At 57.9% G+C, this 17,525-nt stretch overlaps 1 protein-coding gene across 14 annotated transcripts in view; it reads right to left on the minus strand.

The window, feature by feature from the left end:
• The window catches only part of HDAC4 (histone deacetylase 4), a 289,653-nt gene that overhangs the window by 179,810 nt on the left and 92,318 nt on the right, over nt 1-17,525 (minus strand). The window contains exon 1 of one of the 14 annotated variants that reach the window (XM_059054869.2): nt 5,684-5,873. The exons of 11 other annotated variants lie outside the window; for them this stretch is intronic. The gene's annotated coding sequence lies outside the window, so the exon portion shown is untranslated. Of the gene's footprint in view, nt 1-2,005; nt 2,117-5,683; nt 5,874-17,525 lie in introns of those variants that run through there. 2 more of the 14 variants (XM_067027306.1, XM_067027312.1) reach the window with 2 other exon arrangements.

A 17,525-nucleotide genomic window follows, 5' to 3' on the forward strand; every position in this document is an offset into this window, starting at 1 on the left:
TTTCTCCGAGAAGGATATCGAAATGGCCGATAAGCCCATGAAAAACTACTCAACAGCATTAGTCACCAGAGAAACTCGCATCAAAACTACAATGAGAGACCACCTCACACCCAGTGGGATGACTAGAGTCAGAAAGGCAGACAACAAACAAGCAGGGCTGGCCAGGATGTGAGCAACCAAAGCCCTCACACGGCTGACGGGAATGGAAAGCGGTGCCCCAAACAGTTAAACATAAAGTTATCACCTGATCCAGCAATTCCACTCCTAGGTATATACCGATGATGCAAAAACCTGTATAAGAACGTTCATGACAATTATTCGTCACAGCCAAACTGTAGAAACAAATGCCCGTCAACAGGCGATCAAACTAGCAAAATGTGGTCTATCCTCACTCCTGGAGCAACGGAAAGCGATGAGAAGTGATACAGGCTACGGCGTGGGGGACCCGACCTGAAACGCGCTCATGCAAGAAGGCAGACACGGGAAGACCGCACACCGCGTTAGTCCAGTTAAGTGAAATGCCCAGCATAGACACGTGTGTAGAGACAGAAAGTAGACCGCTGGTTGCCCGGGGCTGGCGAGGGGTCGGGAGGAATGGGGAGACGCTGCTAACGGGCAGTAGGTTCTCACACGGCTGTGCTGACGGCTGCACGGCCCCGTGGACACACTGAAATCTACGTGAACTCAGCTCAACAGAGCTGTGACCGAACATCCGTAAGTCAATGTCTCTCCCCCTCCCTGTCCTTGTTAGTCACGAGGCAAAAAGCCCCATCCTTTGTCCTCCGCCCCAGGAGCCCTTCCCTTTTATCACAGTTCACCCAGACGCCCAGGACCCCAACTGCGTCTCCGGCCTCGGTCTCCCCGTGCCAGGAGGCCTGCCCGGCGCTGGACGGAGAAGCTGGCTGAGCCCGGGCCCCCGCAGAGCCCTGCAGGCGGCGCAGCACGAGCCGGGGCCCCAGGAGCTTCCTGATTCTCCCAGGTCCCCCGGGGGCACCCACCCCTCCTGCCTGTTCCGGCCTCCAGACTGGACCCCTGAGCTGCCAGAAACAGAGGGACAGGGACACGCTGTGGGCACCACAGGGTACAAGCAGTGACGTCCCACCTGGGGACACTCAACAGGACAACCAGCCAGTTTCTTCAACGAATAAACTTCAAGGAAAAAGAGAGAGGGAGGGAGACCACAGGGGGACCTCAGTTAACACTTATCTGAACAACAACCAGGAAAAAAATCTTCTGAGACAATCAGGCATTTTAAACAGTGACTATTTGACAGCATTAAAGAAAGCATCAGTGTTTCAGCTGAGATAATGGTATGAGGGTTAAACGTCATAAAGGGTCCTAATCTTTTAAGACGTACGAATGACAGCAGGGGGAGGGAGACAGGCCACACGCGAGCAAGACTGGCCCTGGCTGGTGGTTGTGGAGACGTGGGGTGGCCACCTGGCCATTCATGGTTCTGTTTTCTTTTACTTTCGTAAATGTTGGAAAGCTCACATAATAAACAAACAGAAAGATGCCTGATGGAAGGGCTAGATCTGGACTCAGGTGCTCCTCTGCTCTGCTTCCTGGCCATTGCTGATTGGCTGTTGGCAGGCTCCTGCAGATGCGAACCTGAGCTCCGGGTATGGGAAGGTCACCCTCTCTAAGCCGGCCCAGAGAGAAACTTCAGAAGACGCCGCCCCCGGGAGCACTCCCCTTCCTCTCCTTCCCTGGAACCGTCACACCTGAGCACCTCAGCACATTTCCGGTTGCTGCCAAAGGGGGCAGAACCCAGGGTCAGCTCCACGTGCCCGGGGGCCCCACCTCCCTCTAAGGGCACAGAGACGGGATTCGCTGGGCGATGCCATGCTGGGAAGCAGGGCAGGGCATGTGGTCCCAAGATGCGACTCAAGCTGGGAGTAGCCAGGAACGAGGACGTCAGATACAGTTTAAACTGCAAGAATAATAACAGTAACCTTTACGGTAAAAATGAGAACCTCACGCGCCTACTACAAACAAAACTCACCGAGCCAAGCCAGGAAACCGGTGATGCCACGGGCCTCGCCCCAGCAGGCCCTGGGTCACAGGGCTTCCTTGTGGGCACAGGACACCCAGCTGCTGGGCGACTCCACGAGGGCAGACCTCCACCCAGGGGCTGCTCAGCAAGGTTCAGAGTCCCCGAGGCGCAGACCAAAGCTCCCTGCTGTCCCACGGTCTCCCGGGGCCTTGGGGCCCTGCCCCTCCCCGTTCTGGAAGACTCCCTCCACCAGGTGCATCAAAGGCGGAGAGCAGTCACAGCCCTTTTTTAAAAATTTTTAAAATTTTTATTGATGTTGGAGTAGAGTTGATTTACTATGGCACGTTAGGTATACAGCAAAGTGATCCAGTTATACATAAAACAGCTCTTTTCAATTAAGCCTTTCTTACGAGGAATCTTTTCAAAGAGCCGCGTGCTAAAATCATTCTGTGACAAAGAAGAGGCCGTGGCTCTCCCTGGAACTGTCAACATTCTCGGAAGCGTGACCCTCTCCCGCGGCCGCAGGATCACCAGGAGGAAACCAGCAAAGAGCAGAGAGAGCCCGATCACCACTGCGGGGAAGGGGCCGGGGGGGGGCGGGGGGGGGGGTGACCACAGGGCCGGGGCGGGCGGCCCCCTGAGGCCGTCCCTGGCCAGTGTCCCCACGCTGGATGCCCAGCTGCCAGCAAAGCCTCGCTCGCAGCTGCTTTCTTCACATGTGGTTTGATTGACGCAAATCAAGAGGCAAGCGGGTGATTCACAACTGTCCGAGCCCAGGGCACACGCAGACGGGGCAGGCACACGAACCTGCTGAGTCACTGAGAAACGTCCTGGTCCAGGAGCGGCTGCCGGTTTGAACCTCCACACGGATGCGGGCATTCGGCTTCTGAGAGTGTGACAGGGCGGCTGCGTGGAGCACAGAGGAGGATTCACCAGCTGCTGCCCCTGCAGCAGAGGCAGCAGGGCAGGGGGGACGCGAGGGGGGAGGCGTGCGGCGGGACAGTGACCGCCAGGCCCGGGCCTGCCCGGCCGCGCACGCATCCCCTGTGCGAGCCACTGGTGCCCTACGCCAGCTCCAGCCCCAGGCCCCCCAGTACCTGCAGCCCCTGGTCCGCTCCCCAGCGCCATGGGTGCCACACGCACCTGGGCAGGCGACGAGGCAGCATGGGAAGCCAGGACCCTGTCTTCCAGAAGCTCAGCGAGGTGAAGAGCTGGGGGCCCCAGAAACCCCCCCGGAGATGCCAAGGGCTACCCCGAGGGGCCACGTAAGGGGCGGGGAAGACGCAGCCGCCGCTGCCCGCCTTGGTTGGGAAACACCCCAGAGGAGAGGAGGCTCGACGAATGAGCAGGAGCCTCTACCAGGTGACAGGTGGGCAAGCTCCTTCCAGGCAGACGGGGCTGGAGGGCCACACACAGTCATGAGGGGCCCTGGATGCCCTCCTCCGCAGGCAGGGAGAACCAGGGACGGGCTGGCCCTGGAAGCCACCCACCCCGACGCCGGGAAGACCACGCCGGTGGCGGCGCAGAGAACGCCGGAGACGGTGGACCAGGGGCCGAGGCCGCGCTGGTCCCATGCAGACGGGGAGGCCTGACCCGCAGCACTGAGGGGGCCCCAGAGAGGAGGAGAAGGTGTGAAAACCGTCTATTAGCGAGGAAACCAAGTCAGCTGTACTGCCCGGGCTGCCCTGCCTCCTGTGGCCCCTGCCCTCCGTCTCTGGGGCAGGGCTGTCCGGTCACAGCTCTGCTCACTGGGACCCCAGGTCTCTGGTGCAGCAGGGCCAGGAGGGAAAGGCAGCCCGACGGTTCTGCACATCCGACGGGTGCTGCCATCTCAGAGGCCCTGGTGGCCCCCACAAGGCCATGGGCGCCTCCCCCAAACTGATCCATGACTGATGGAGAGAGAACGCCCTCCAGCTGGAAGTGGGGCTGCTCCACGGACGCGGTCCTGCCGCAGAAGGGAACTGAGGAACAAAGCCTGCGAAGGGCGGAGCGGGCCCGGGGCCCAAAGCATCAGCACACGGCCAAGCCTGAGGGCGTCTCCACTCTCGCAACTTCTTCCACCAGCGAACAGGACACCTCAACCCTGACCCGAACGCCTGCACACATGCCCCGCTGGCACTTGGGGACACGTTCAGGAGTCAGCTCTGCGGTGCCCTCCTGCTTCTCTGCGGCCCGTAGGCAGCAACCCACGGCCCCGGGGCCCCGTGTGCCCCTGCAGACACACGGGACTCTGCACGGACGGCATTCTCGGCCATCCTCCTCCCTCGCTGTTCGGGGCGCCGTGAAAGCAGGGCCCGGGTGCCGCCACCTTGGTGTCGCCATGCTGCCCCTCGCCAGGCACAGCGGGGGCTGCACAACTGCTGGAGGAGAAACAGAAGAAATCGCACAGAACTTCCTCCGCGTGGTTAGCGGACAACCAAGCTCCAGCAGCCGACAGCCCCCCGCCAGCATCTCGACTGTTCGAGCTCCCGCGGAGAACGGGCACGGCAACTTCTTTCCTGTTTCCTGTCCCCTCCGGCCTTCCCACAGACACAGGGGTGGGACCAATGCGGGGAGGGGAGGTAGGCAGAGGAGGGGGTGGTCCTCCAGTCCGACCCACGTGCGCACAGGGGCCACACCCTCGGCAGGGGGCGGAGGGCGGCAGCAGGGGCAGGCGAGCGGAAAAGAGCACATGTAAGGCCTCTGAAACGTTGACATCTCCAGCACAACTGTGACCCACCTCGGACCCCATCACACATCCAAAGGCAAATTTCTTAACATCCTTTGTGAAATTTTATGAAACGCTCCAAAGAAGGGACCTCTGTTTCTGGGGGTGTTTCTGCATATGCCCACTGGGCCTGTTCGGGCCCCTTCAGAGACCCCCCCGGGGCACGCAGCCAGCCCGGCCGGAGCGCCCTGGCCCACCGCTCCCACCAGCACTGGGTCCGCGGACAGAAGGCCCTGCCGTTTTCCCAAGGCGGTGCCATCAGGCCAGGACGGCCTCAAGTAACACGAGCACTCAGGTTCTCCAGTCTGGAGGACGCAGAACAAATAAGACAACTCTTCTCCCAACAGGCCCACCTCCACGCCCGGCTCCCCTCTGGCCGAGGCCACCTGGAGGCTGCGGGGTTTCTGAGAAATCAGTGTGTGCTCACCACCGGCTGCAGACCGTTACGTCTTCAAACCCTCCACGACAGATGGGAAAGAAAGAACAAACAGATCAGCAAGAGAGGGTCAGGCCCAGGGGCCAGGAAGGGCACGGCTCAGTTAACTCTGCGTGAGCTCCCGGCAGGGTAGGAGGCGGGGGGTCCCCAAGAAGAGGTGTCTCTGTGACCAGAAGCATTTAAAAAACACTTGACAGGGCTTCCCTGGTGGCGCAGTGGTTGAGAGTCCGCCTGCCGATGCAGGGGACACGGGTTCGTGCCCCGGTCTGGGAAGATCCCATGTGCCACGGAGCGGCTGGGCCCGTGAGCCATGGCCGCTGAGCCTGCGTGTCCGGACCCTGTGCTCCGCAACGGGAGAGGCCACAACAGTGAGAGGCCCGCGTACCACAAAAAAAAAAAAAACAAAAAAAAAAAACAACCAAACAAAAAAACAAAAAAAACCACCTTGACAATCTAATTTGCAAAGAAAAAGAAAAATGCTTAAGTACAGAGACATATCTCGTAACACGTATCAAAGTAACTCGCCAGGCTTGCTTCAACTTACCTTCTTAAGAAGGTTCTAGACCCTTCCTCAAACACTTAGGCAGCATTCTTCCTTTTTAAACAGAAAAGGTCATGATTCAGGAGCAACTGCAGAAACCCGACAAGAAGGGCAGAGCAAGTGTAAGGCCACGCGCCCCCCGAGGCAGGGAAAGAGGCCCAGAGGTGCCTTCACGACAGCAGCGGCCCACCTGCACTGGGGCTCTCCTCCAGATCACAGGACTCTGATCTCAGAACCTTGTCACATTCAAAAATAGCCTTTACTTGCAAAAACAAAGTCATGATTTGCAGTCCCCATGACACTTGCCCCTTCCAGGCCCAAGCCTGAGATCTGTGCCTACAGAGGTGGTGAAAATACCCAGCGACTGAAAAAGTGAACTATTAATGATTCGGTGAACAGACTTTCTACACAGCACCAAGCTACAAGCTTATACTCAATCCCCTAAGCCTCATAATAAATGTCCGAGGTGGGTCTTGTTATACCCATCTCACAGATGAGGAAAGTCGAGGCTCAGAGAAACTAAGTAATACTCCCGATAGCTAAGCTACAAAGCTGGGGTTCAGATCTGGTCTTGCTGACTCCAAAGCCAGTCCTGCTCACTGTTCCAGCAGAAACCGGAGTCCCCTACCCGGGACGGAGCACAGAGAGAGATGGCCTAACCAGAGGGTAGGGCACGGCAAGCACGGGGAAGGAGTGAGCTTGAAAAAGAAACAGCAGCAGCAGCGGCCAAAGCAGCAGATCTCCAGTGCAGCCCCCACGTGCCTGACGAAGGCTTCCTGCGAGCAGGTGACACGTAGGACCTGAAATCGGCCAGGCAGCCGGGCTGCAGGGGAGAAATGGGAAGACCCCGGAGTGAAGGTGTGTCTCCACCCTCAGAGCCGGGCTGCGTAACTGACCCAGCGGTATTCATTCTGGGGAAGAGGGCCAGGCCCTCTCGAGGCGTTGCTCCACACTTTGTGGAGGACTGTTTACAAATGTTTCCAAAGAAACCAAATGCTGTGAGTATAGCGCTTCTGAGTTTCCCTCCCCATGTTCCAGAACCACTAATGATGGTCCGTGGAGAGTGGGCGGCCCCCACTCAGGAGGGGCTCTCTGTTACATGCACCCAAAGGGGAGAGGACCCTGGGACCCTCTCCCCAAAGCACCCCTGTCTCCAAGAACTCTGGGATTCCCAGCCTGTCAGCTAAGGAACTGGCCACACCGTGACGAAAGATCTTACACACCTGAGACACAGCCGGCTCTGCTTTGTCAACCCTGGAAAACGTGTTGGTCCAAAAAAAAGGCATCTGGAAATTTTTACTTTACATCCTCTCCTTTGTGATCATGCCAATAACCCCCGAGGCTGGGACAAAGGCCAGAGGCCAGCGTGCCATGCCCTCCTGAAATGCTCAGCCAAAGAAAGCCGGCCTCGGACCCTAAACGCCTTTGTCCCACGGCCCCAGGATGCGGAAGGGCACAGAGCTGCTTCTGGGCAGCGGCCTGGGTGAGTATCACTAAGCCGAGCCTGCTGGTCCCTCCGAGAGGTGGGAGCACGTGACAGACGACACAGGCACCACCTACGATGGCCCGACAAGACGGCCTCACAGCAACGTAAGGGGGGGCGTGACCCACGAGGCGTCCCGCAAGTGCCCACTGTTACCAGTGACTACACGAGTCCTCCAGGTTTTGTGTGTGTGTGTGTGTGTGTGTGTGTGTGTGTGTGTGTGTGTGTGTGTGTGTAATGCTTTAAAAAGGCACGCTTTCACCCATGGGAGCGGTCCACGTGCACGCAGGCCCAGTGGTGGCAGCTGAGGGCACGGGACACTCGCAGCCCGGAGCCCGCACTCCGGAACCTGACGGTAAACGAATGAGGCGAGATGATCACAGGGGACAGAGAGCCCCCGGGAAGAGGGCGGCAGGGGAGCAGGTAGTGATGTGGCCAGGGAGGCATCTCTGGGAGCTGAGATTCAAGCTAAAACCTGAATGCAGGTGAGTCCTCAGGTGTCCCTGAAGTCAGGAGGGAAGGGCTTCCAGGCGGCCAGGGAGAAGGCCCCGAGGCCAGGAGTGCTGAGTTCCCCAGCAGCAGGGAGCCTGGTGGCTGGAGCAGGGCAGGCAGGCTGGAGTGACAGGCCTCGCCAGGGTGAGGGCCGGGAAGTCACCGAGGCCATGTGAGAAGGGGCCTAACCACACCTGGGCGTCTGCCATACACGCAGAGGACCCGAGGGCGGGTCAGAGAGCAACGCACCCAATAACCCGGAAGCGTGGTCTTCGGCACCGGGCACCTCCGTTTGTGTGTCTCAGTGCACTTGGCCGCAAGGTCCCGTGATTTCAGTTTTACGAGGGCCGTGCCGGGCAGACGGCTCTCGAGAGACGCCGGGGGCAGCACCTGGCCACCCCCCACCCCGGGGAGAAAGGGACAGAGGAGCAGGTGAGCCTGCAGAGTCTGGAAGAGGAGCCCCAGGAAGGGGGCACCGAGTGCACCTCGGGGTCGGGGAAAGAGAAAGACAAGAGGCGTCTCCTGGACTCGTGGCCTGAACACCTGGGCTGGGGACGGGGGCTCCACGGGGACGCCCCCGCCGCGGTGTGGCCGCGATCGCCCGGCGGCAGCTGCACACCAAAACTCGTGTAAACTGTACAGCTATACCAACACCTCTCGGTGTCCACTCTCCCCTCCTCGGAGGGGGACCAGAAGGGAGTCCCCAGGAGTGGGCCGCTGTAGTCAGGGGGTTGGGGACCCTGAAAGGGGCTTCAGGGAGCTGACGGGGAATGGGAGACGAGGAAGATCCCCGGGGGCAGCTGGGTGCACTCTCCGTGGACGCGGCCTGAGGGTCCTGGGTTCCCCGGACACAGCGTGTTAGTAACGACTAATGAACCACAGGGATACGTTATCATTAAGTGAAGTCCACACTTCGCTCAGGTTTCCTTGGTTTTCCCCTAATGCCCTCTTGTGGTCCCAGAACCCCACCCAGGACCCCGAATGACATTTAGTCATCACCTGCCCTCAGGCTCCTCTGGGCTGCGATGGTTCCTAGGACGTTCCTTGTTTTTGATGACCTTGGCAGTGGAGGAGTACGGGTCAGGTAGTTCGTGGAATGTCCCTGCGTTGGGACTGCCTGATGTGCTCCTGACTGGACCGGGGCTGTGCGTTCAGCAGGGAGACCACAGAGGTGAGTGCCTCTGCTCCTGACGGCATGCCAAGGATGGATACGATCGCTGTGACTTTCAAAAACCAGAATGTAAATAAAAATACAAAGGGTCAAAACCTGCTGGCTGCACGTCACGCTGTATTTCAAGGACACGTGTGACTTCTGCTAAGAGGAAGCCTGAGAATTAGTGAGCTGCATACTCAACGGCAGAAATTAGAAAAAGAACACAGACAATACCCAGAGCGAGGAGGAGGAGGAGGAGAGCAGAAATGGTAAAACCTATGACTAACAGCTAAGCAAGTCAAGTGTCAAAAGCTGGTTCTTAAAAATTTAACAAAGATGAATCAAAAAGAAGGATATATAATGTCTGAAATGAAAAAGGGTACATAACAACAAATGCAGCAGAGATTCAAAAAGCTAAGAAAATATCACTGAAAAACTCCATGGCTATAAACATGAAAATCTCGATGAAATGGACAAATTGCTAAAAGACTAATTAACACGATAAGAATTAGGCACTCAGACTGTTAGTAACTATTAAAGACATTACAACCAGTAGGTAAAAATCAACCGACCAAGAAAACACGAGCCCCAAATACTCTGAGATAAGTTATTCTAAACTTTCAAGGAATAAGTCATTCTAGTCTTAAACAAACCATTCCAGAGAATGAAAAAGTATTTGACGTTAAAAATGGAAAATTACAGGCCAATACAACTCAAGAACACAGAAAAAAAAATCCTAAAGTACTACTAAACCTAATGCAGCCAGGTATGAAAACGACGGTATTTACCAAAATCAAGGTGGATATATTGCAAGAAGTCAAGGGATGTTTGACAGTAAAAAATCTGTAGGTGTAAAATTCAACACATTGAAAAAGTAAAGAGGGAGCCATACGATCATCACAGCAGGTTCAGTGAAAGCGCTCAGCTCCCTAAACACAGTCACATCCACCCTGGAAAGGGAAATCTACAAAACCTATGGCAACCGTGGCTCAAACTGGGAAATGTCAGAAGCCTTCCCTTTAAACAAACGTCAAGGACAACAGAAGGAAGCTCAGTGTTTCTGCTCCCATTTGAGGCTGAACTGGGATCCTCAGCCAGCACAGACAGACAAGGAAAATAAATACAGTCACTAGAAGAAAGAGGCAGAACCATCATCTGTCTTCACCCACTGGACACAGGAGCCCATGAGGACCTGGAATGACGTCCCAAGGTCACCCAGCCCGCCAGGGGGGCCCGGGACCGCCACCCCTGAGCTGGCTCTGCCCGGCCTCTGAGAACGCCCCCTTCATACACTCAGTTCCCTGCTCCCAGCAGGGGTGCACAAATCCACACTAACGCCTGCTGTGTAACCATCCTTCAGATTACTCCAAAACCCATCCTCTCCGGGTTCACCACTCATGATTTTTAAAAAGCATCCATCTTGGGCTTCCCTGGTGGCGCAGCGGTTGAGAGTCCGCCTGCCGATGCAGAGGACGCGGGTTCGTGCCCCGGTCCGGGAAGATCCCGCATGCCGCGGAGCGACTGGTGAGCCATGGCCGCTGAGCCTGCGCGTCCGGAGCCTGTGCTCCGCAATGGGAGAGGCCACAACAGTGAGAGGCCCGCGTACCGCAAAAAAATAAAATAAAATAAAATAGTCAATTTCAAAAAAAAAAAAAAAAAGCATCCATCTTTATTCAGCATCGTAGCTTTAGGTAAAGTGAACAGAGCTCTGTCAGCTACAGAGAAGGCGTGCTGTTTTCTCATCAGAGCACCCCAGACAGAAACAGCTATCGAGAGTTAAAAATACAAGTGTACACTTATCGACACAGTCTCTTAATTTAAAATCTCAACCGTATCAACGACTTTTACTAAATTTAATGCATTATTTCTCTTCCAAATGACAGCTAACATTTTCCAAATTATCAGACCTGCCTCGTACTCACTTCCCTACCTTCTGAGTCAACTTCTCAACGATAACAAGGTCAGACTATGGGGACACACGGCGCCACGGACGTGGGACACACAGGACCCACGAGCAGCCCGTTTCACCTGGTGAAGGGCAGCAGGTGGTAAAGGGACGAGAGCCGGAGCCTTCGATGTCTCCCAGAAAGTGACTGGAGGGACCGGGACAAAGGACTCGGAGGACTGACCTCCAGGGCACGCAGCAGGCCAGGCAGGCAGGGCAGGCTGCAGCAATGGGGGCGGCCCCCCGCCAACACACACACACACACACAACTCCATTAGTCACCGCGCTGGTTCTGCACAGCCACTGGCGACGGGAGGGGCGGGAGGAGGAACCACATCATTCATTCAGCAATTATTCATTGTTCAGGGAGGACTGGGGTTGAGTTTTTTACTTCAAGGGTTTTATCCAGTCATGACTGATGAAAACAGGAAAAAAGCAACTCAGAAGTCCCGCTTACGCCTGGTGGTGTCACACGGGGCAGGGCTAGCCCCGTGTTCTAACAGCGCTTCCACATGGAAACCCATGTTCCGAACAAAGAAAAAGCCCAACAGAATCGTCCCGAGGCCCTGCTGGACACAGTTCTTATTGTGAAGCCTATTTCAAGAAGGTTGTAGGTCATCGCCGCCTGCCAGAGCTGGCCCGAGCCGGCCGGGGCCAACTGCGGGGTGGGGAGAGGGCCAGGCCCCAACAGCTGGGACACCAACCGGGCCTGCTGAAAATAGCTGGGTGTTTGTTTATGTCGCCTGTGCTGAGAGCCAGCCTCGCAGGCCCTGGGAGGGGGCGGGGCTCGCTGGGGCGAGGGGTCTGGGGGGACACGCAACCCACAGTGGGGACTTGGGGATGCGTCCGGGGTGCCAGCGTGCGGTAAGGTACCGGCGGCCCGAAGCCAGCCCGCCGCTGAGACCTTGCAAGCGAAAACAGTTTTAAAGGACAACCTACAATTAACACGGGAACAATTATCTTCCTAATTCAGGTTAATTTCTACTTCACAGCACGGGCTGGCAGGTGGGGAGGCAGCCCCGGAGACATCTATGTGGGTGCTTTTCGCTTTGTTCTTCCAAGTCCACACGTCTTAAATATCGTAAGGAAGATTTCCAACACCCGCCAGCACCTTCCAGCAAAGGACCTAAGCTCCAGAGAGTGGGCACAGCTCGGAACTCGGGCTGGCTGCATGTGCATGAGAAGAGAGCCTGGGTCAGAAGAGCTCCTGCTGGCGCTTGCCGGGTCCTCGGTCTGCAGCACCCCGAAGGATCCCTGGGCAGGCGTGTGCTCTCAGGGCCCAGACCAGCCCTGGAGGGCAGGAGGGGCCGGGCTCCCACTGCAGTGGGGCAGGCGGGCAGGGACCTGGATGCGGGCACTGGGTGGGTGCAGAGAGGCCTGGTGTCCAGGAGCACTGGCAGGGCCCTTCCAAGGACACCCGTGCAGACGGTCCCGGGCCTCAGCACAGGCATGGCGAGGCCCAGAGGGCCCTGCCAGCCACGCAGTAAACCAAGCGCTCTGGCTGCTCTTCTGTGGCGAGAACACAAACCCTTTCAGCACTTGTCGTCTGTTCGCACCGTGATGCAGAGGCTGTCAGAGCACCTGGGATGGGGAGGGGGTGGTGCAGGACAAACACCGCGGGCCCCGAGCAGGGCGGAGGGGCGCCAAGCCAAGGCGTCTGAGGGGCCGCCTGGACCAGGCACCCCCAGCACTAAAGCAGGGCGCCCGGGGCGGCAGGGTCTGAGGGGCACAGCTCCCCCGCCCCCTTATTTCAAATGCTTATCTTTCTTTAGTTCCCGAGGAGCAAATAACAGGATGCCACCTGTTAAGTAAATTAAAGGGTTGGTCAAATAATGTGTGTAATTCAGGACCACCCTGATTTTCCACTCACTGGTAGCAGTGAGTTGGGGGGGTAGGTAGGGAGGATACTGGTTCTGTTTCTTTCTTTATTGGGAATAGGGGAAGGGCGGAGGCAAACTCCCGGGAGCCAGGGGCCACGATTCCTAGGGGTTCGGGGTGGGCAGCCCCCTTTAAAAGCCAGCCCATCAGCACTCAGAGCAGAGCCCATTCAGGAGCCTCGGCAGGAAGTGAACTTTCCAACTTTAGTTACCATCCAAACAACAAACAGGAGGCCCACTAGATGCAGTTTTACCTTTTTTCTTTCTTTCTTTTTTTTTTTTTTTTAAATAAAAAGGAGCTGCACATCCACCTAGAAAGAGAACGGGGCTGCCCACCTGGCCAGTGGCAGCTCCCTGGTGTCCTGGGGTCCCGTGCTTCCCAGGAAATGCTGGTCCTGGGGCAGGCACCAGTCAGCCTCGGAAATGGCTTCTTTCTCGGTCCACCCTCAGACCCACTCTTCCCGGAGAGTGTCCCTGAAGAGGACCGGGAGCTCCGTGGGCTACAGGCTCCCTGAAATACAGACTGGCGCAGGCTCTTTTAGAAGGAGCCCTGCTGGGTTCTAGACTCCAGGGCCTGCCTTCCCAGCCAGATTTTCAGATGAACAAGTGTAAACATCCTGTAAGACCCTGGGTTCCAGAAAAGCCCATTTGATAAGTGCTGCCCTGCCCTCTCCAGGTGGATGCGAACCCCTGGGGGCAGCTCCCCTCGACCACAGGGGAGGCGCCGGCAGGGTCCCCAACTGGCGGGCACACAGAGAAGCAGGGCCGGGTGGGACCTCCGACCCAGGGGCCTTGGCCGCTTAAGCAGTGCGGCCCTACCTCTGCATTCAAAGCGGGTGAGACTAGCCAGGTGGGGCGGGACCTGAGGACAGCAGAGGTACGGACGGACCACGGAGACGGAGAGGGTCAGGACGGAGCTGCAGAAGCGCATGAGGCCACCAGGGCACTCCCGTGAAGGGCTGGCCCCGTCCCTCCTCCTGAAGCGGCCCTCCGCCCAGCCGCCCTTCCCTCGGGCCCCCAACCTGCACTGAGATGCCCAGACACAGGGCTCGGGCGTGTGTCCTAACGCGTCTGAGCCGACGTCGTCGTGCGCACCTTGAAGGCAAGGACACTGGCTCCATCCTTCCCCAGAAGACCTCAGTGGGAACACATCGAATGACAAGTACTTGCTAAGCACCTGCGAGGGCCCCGGCAGCTAAAGGTAACAGGAAAACACCAAGTCTTCCAGGCACGGCAAGAAAAAGGAATGCAAGTTTACCAGACGTTGTTTCTGGAAAGAGCTGGGCCACTCAACGCGTCCCCTTCCCCTACCCCACCCTCCATGTTCCGCCACACGGAGAGCAGACCCTTCTCAAATGCAGGGGTCTGGGGTCACATTTACGTGCTCTGCCGCCCCCCCGACTCAGACGAGGCCCACTAACCACACGGGTGCCGCCTGAGGGGAGGTGCGCGAGGCCGAGGGGGGGGCAGGCCCGTCACGGGAGGCCTGTCCCCGCCGCCAGGGACGGTGGCAACCTGCCCATCAGCTCTGCATTTCGGAAGGGCTCTCCGGCAGCCGCGGGAGAGGGTGCTGGGAAATCCAGAATCCGTGCCTCCCGGGTGAGAGGCGGCGGTGGCTGTGGCACAGAAAAGGCAAAGGGAAGAAACAGATTTTTAGGGGAAAGACGGCTGCGTTTGGGAAACTGATGAAATGTCAAGAGTGGAGACAAAGGCAAGAGGCCGACCGGGCCAGGTTCAGGTGGGCGGGGCTGTCCTTCCTCAGGCGGAGGGACGGGGACGGGGGAGAACATGGTGGGGAACAAGGAGGGACACAGCACTGTGTCCACGGGCGCCCCAAAGCCCACCACGGGCAAGGCTCGGGCCAGGCGCAGGGCTGGACACGGAGGGGAGCGGCCAGGGCCGCGCCTGCCTGGAAGCGGGGGCAGGAGAGGGCAGGCGGGCAACAGCCGCAGAGGCGGCCCTGCTCCGGCCTCAGCTCCTCCGCGTCCTCCTCAGGGACACCGCGGGCATCACTGCTCAGTCCTGCCGACACCGGGCACCAGCGCAGGCGGCCAGAAAAGCGCTGCTCCGGCTCTTACTCCACAATCAACCTCCAGGTCTCTCCGCGTCCGACAGCGGAGGAAGCGTCAGGCCGGCTCCGGGACGACTCCCATCAGCACGGACGCAAGAGAAGGGGCCGGGGAGAGCCGAGCCCACGTGTTCGCAGCGGCGACCACCGGTGACCGGGTGAGGAGAGGGCGGTGAGGGGCCTTCCTCCCCGTCTGCAAATACTTCTACCCTCTTACCAATTTCTTAAAATAAACAGTTCCCACCTTTACGGTTACAAGAGAACAAAGCATCGTTTTTTCAAAGAGAATGCACTTGTCATAATTATTTTATAATTTGCTGCTTCCTTTCACGCTTGTACTTGCCTAAAGCTTTTCTGTCTTGTGTTCAGTTTACCGTTCCTGTTGAGTTTCATTTTATTTCGTAGATAAAATGTCCTCGCCCAAACCAACAGCAACAACAAGTCACTACTGACGATTTTCCTGCATGAACAGCCACCTGTATCCCTAAGGCCACCTTCCTTCCAAACCAGGTAGGGAGCTGTGCAGGAACCGGGAACCCAGGGACCTACATTCTCTTTCTAAAGACACTTCTCTGCTCGGCCGCCGAATCGCACTTCACTTACAGTGGCTTCTCACGGGGCCCCCGGCTCCAACCTTGCTCTCAAGTCAGAGACAGGACTGGAGCTCCCTGGCACGGACCCTGATCTCACACATGAGAGACCCGAGGCCGTGAGCACCCTTGTGCCCCATTCTACGGATGACAGCGCTGAGGCCCAAAGGGGCTGGGGGCTGCCCCGGGTGCCCGGGAGGGGAAGACAGCAGCCTCGCGGGAGCCTAGGCGTGGGGACGCCAGCACCTGCCCCGGGCACTCCGCTGGCACAGACGGAAAGGAAGCACGTCCACAGATACGTGTCACACGCACACACAAGCACACACGGCACACGCTCAGCCACAGGTGTGCCTCGGGCACGGAGGAGTCACCGTCCCACGGAGGAGCCTTCCTCCTCAGCCCCGGTGCAGGGTTCCTGGCTCACCGCCACGCGGGGCAGGCACGCTCAGCCCTCAACCCCGAGCACCGCTGCCCGCGGGCCGCTGCCCGCTGCTTTCGCCTGTTTTCATCACTGGTTATCGTCCCTGTATCTTAAACGCAGATGGCCAGCTGAGGGCTGACACTCAGCTTCTATCACCACTTTTCCTGGGGCCTCAGATACCCTGCAGGGCTTCCTGGGATCAGGGTCACAGCACTGGCTGGCCTTTACAAGAACCCTCACTGTTTTTTTAGGACTAAGCATTTATCTGATCATCTCTGGCTCTTTTTCATGAACATCAGTCATTAAAAAAGAAACCTGGGCAGGACTTCCCAATCCACCTGGGGACAGTGAAATGGGTGTTTGTCACACACCAGACTCTGTAGATGAGCTTCATGGGGCCAGGGTGGGTCAAGGGTGGAGCACAGGAGTCAGGGTTCTGTACCTGAATGGAGGGGCCTTTGGTAGCAGATACATTTAGAAAACACTGGATGAACGGTTAAACTCGCTCACCAGGCCTGTCTAAAATGAGACGATCTTGGAACTATATGCCCTAATTTCCCTTGACATTCAATATTTGATTATTCTTGTCAAAGAAATGAAACAGTGATCTCGATGGCTTCCAAAAGATGTTCCCTGGGGCACAGGAAAAACAAAACAACAAAATTCTCACTTCTGTTTATTTTTATATTTTAAAAAAGGGATTAGCTTTATGCTACTTAGCATAAAGGCTGAGCTGTGCCCTCACCCGGGTCCCTGTCAAGGACAGGGGGAGGGCCCCCTGGAAGCCAGGATGGGAGCATCGGATGGCCCTCTGGGCCTGGGTCCCCTCAGGGGCCTGACGGAGCCCCACTGTTAGCTCTGCAGGAACCAGGGTCGAGGATGAGCCAGCCAGGGGGCATCTGTCCCCTCAACCTTCCCACGAGCGGCAGGCACTTTCCCCGACCTCTGAAATGGGGACTGGGGCGCCCAGAGCTCCATGGACACAGCGGTCTGCTCAGAGAATGGGCCCCTGAAGACGAACACCAGCTGCCCAGGAGCTGTGCCTGGCGCCCCTGCCCTCTGGGGAGCCGCAAACCAACCTCATTCGTGACGTGAGCTCAGCGCAGGGGCTCAGGGGGCCAGAGCTCGGGGTAACGACGCCCTTCTGCGGCCTGGGGCACAGCAGGCTCACGAGCTGACCTGCAGGTGAAGCTCTCGGCCTTTGTCTCGGTCTGGTTCACTGATGTCGTCGTTTCCGACATGGGACAGACCAGCGTTGAGACAGCAGCTCCGGAGCTGAGGCCCAGACTCTGCTGGTCAGCGCACGCCACCACGAGCCCTCGGTCCCCGCAGAGGGCGGCACCTTCGCCTGGGCCACATCCTCATGAGCTGATGAAGCTCTGTGGCACCAGGTCACGCGAGCATCACCCAGGCCCTCCCCACAGAAATCCCGCTACACCTCGGAGACACCGGCGCCCGTGGCTCCGGGCCTCGCTCGGGACAGTGGCTCCCTGCTCAAGGCCGCCGGACACGGGCTGCCCCGCCGCAGACGCCACAGACACAAAGAGAGACCTTCGGGAGGCTGTTGTCCGTCGCGCCAGAACTCTGGAGAAAGCTGAGACCCACCGAGTGACCACTCATTCTCAACACAGAAAGGTCAAAGGTCTTCTTCCAACCAAGGAGCGGCCGTGGGCCCGTCTCACAGCCACCACAAGGCCAACCGTCGTGACCGCTGCCGCCATGCGTGCGTCTACCCCACGGCACTGCCGTCACGAGAAGATGCGGGGAAAAAAAGGGGGATTAAGGAAAATGTGGAAGAGAGACCTGTGCCTCCCGG

This window comes from Kogia breviceps, chromosome 2 (assembly GCF_026419965.1).
Source record: "Kogia breviceps isolate mKogBre1 chromosome 2, mKogBre1 haplotype 1, whole genome shotgun sequence".
NCBI classification, from domain to species: domain Eukaryota; kingdom Metazoa; phylum Chordata; class Mammalia; order Artiodactyla; family Physeteridae; genus Kogia; species Kogia breviceps.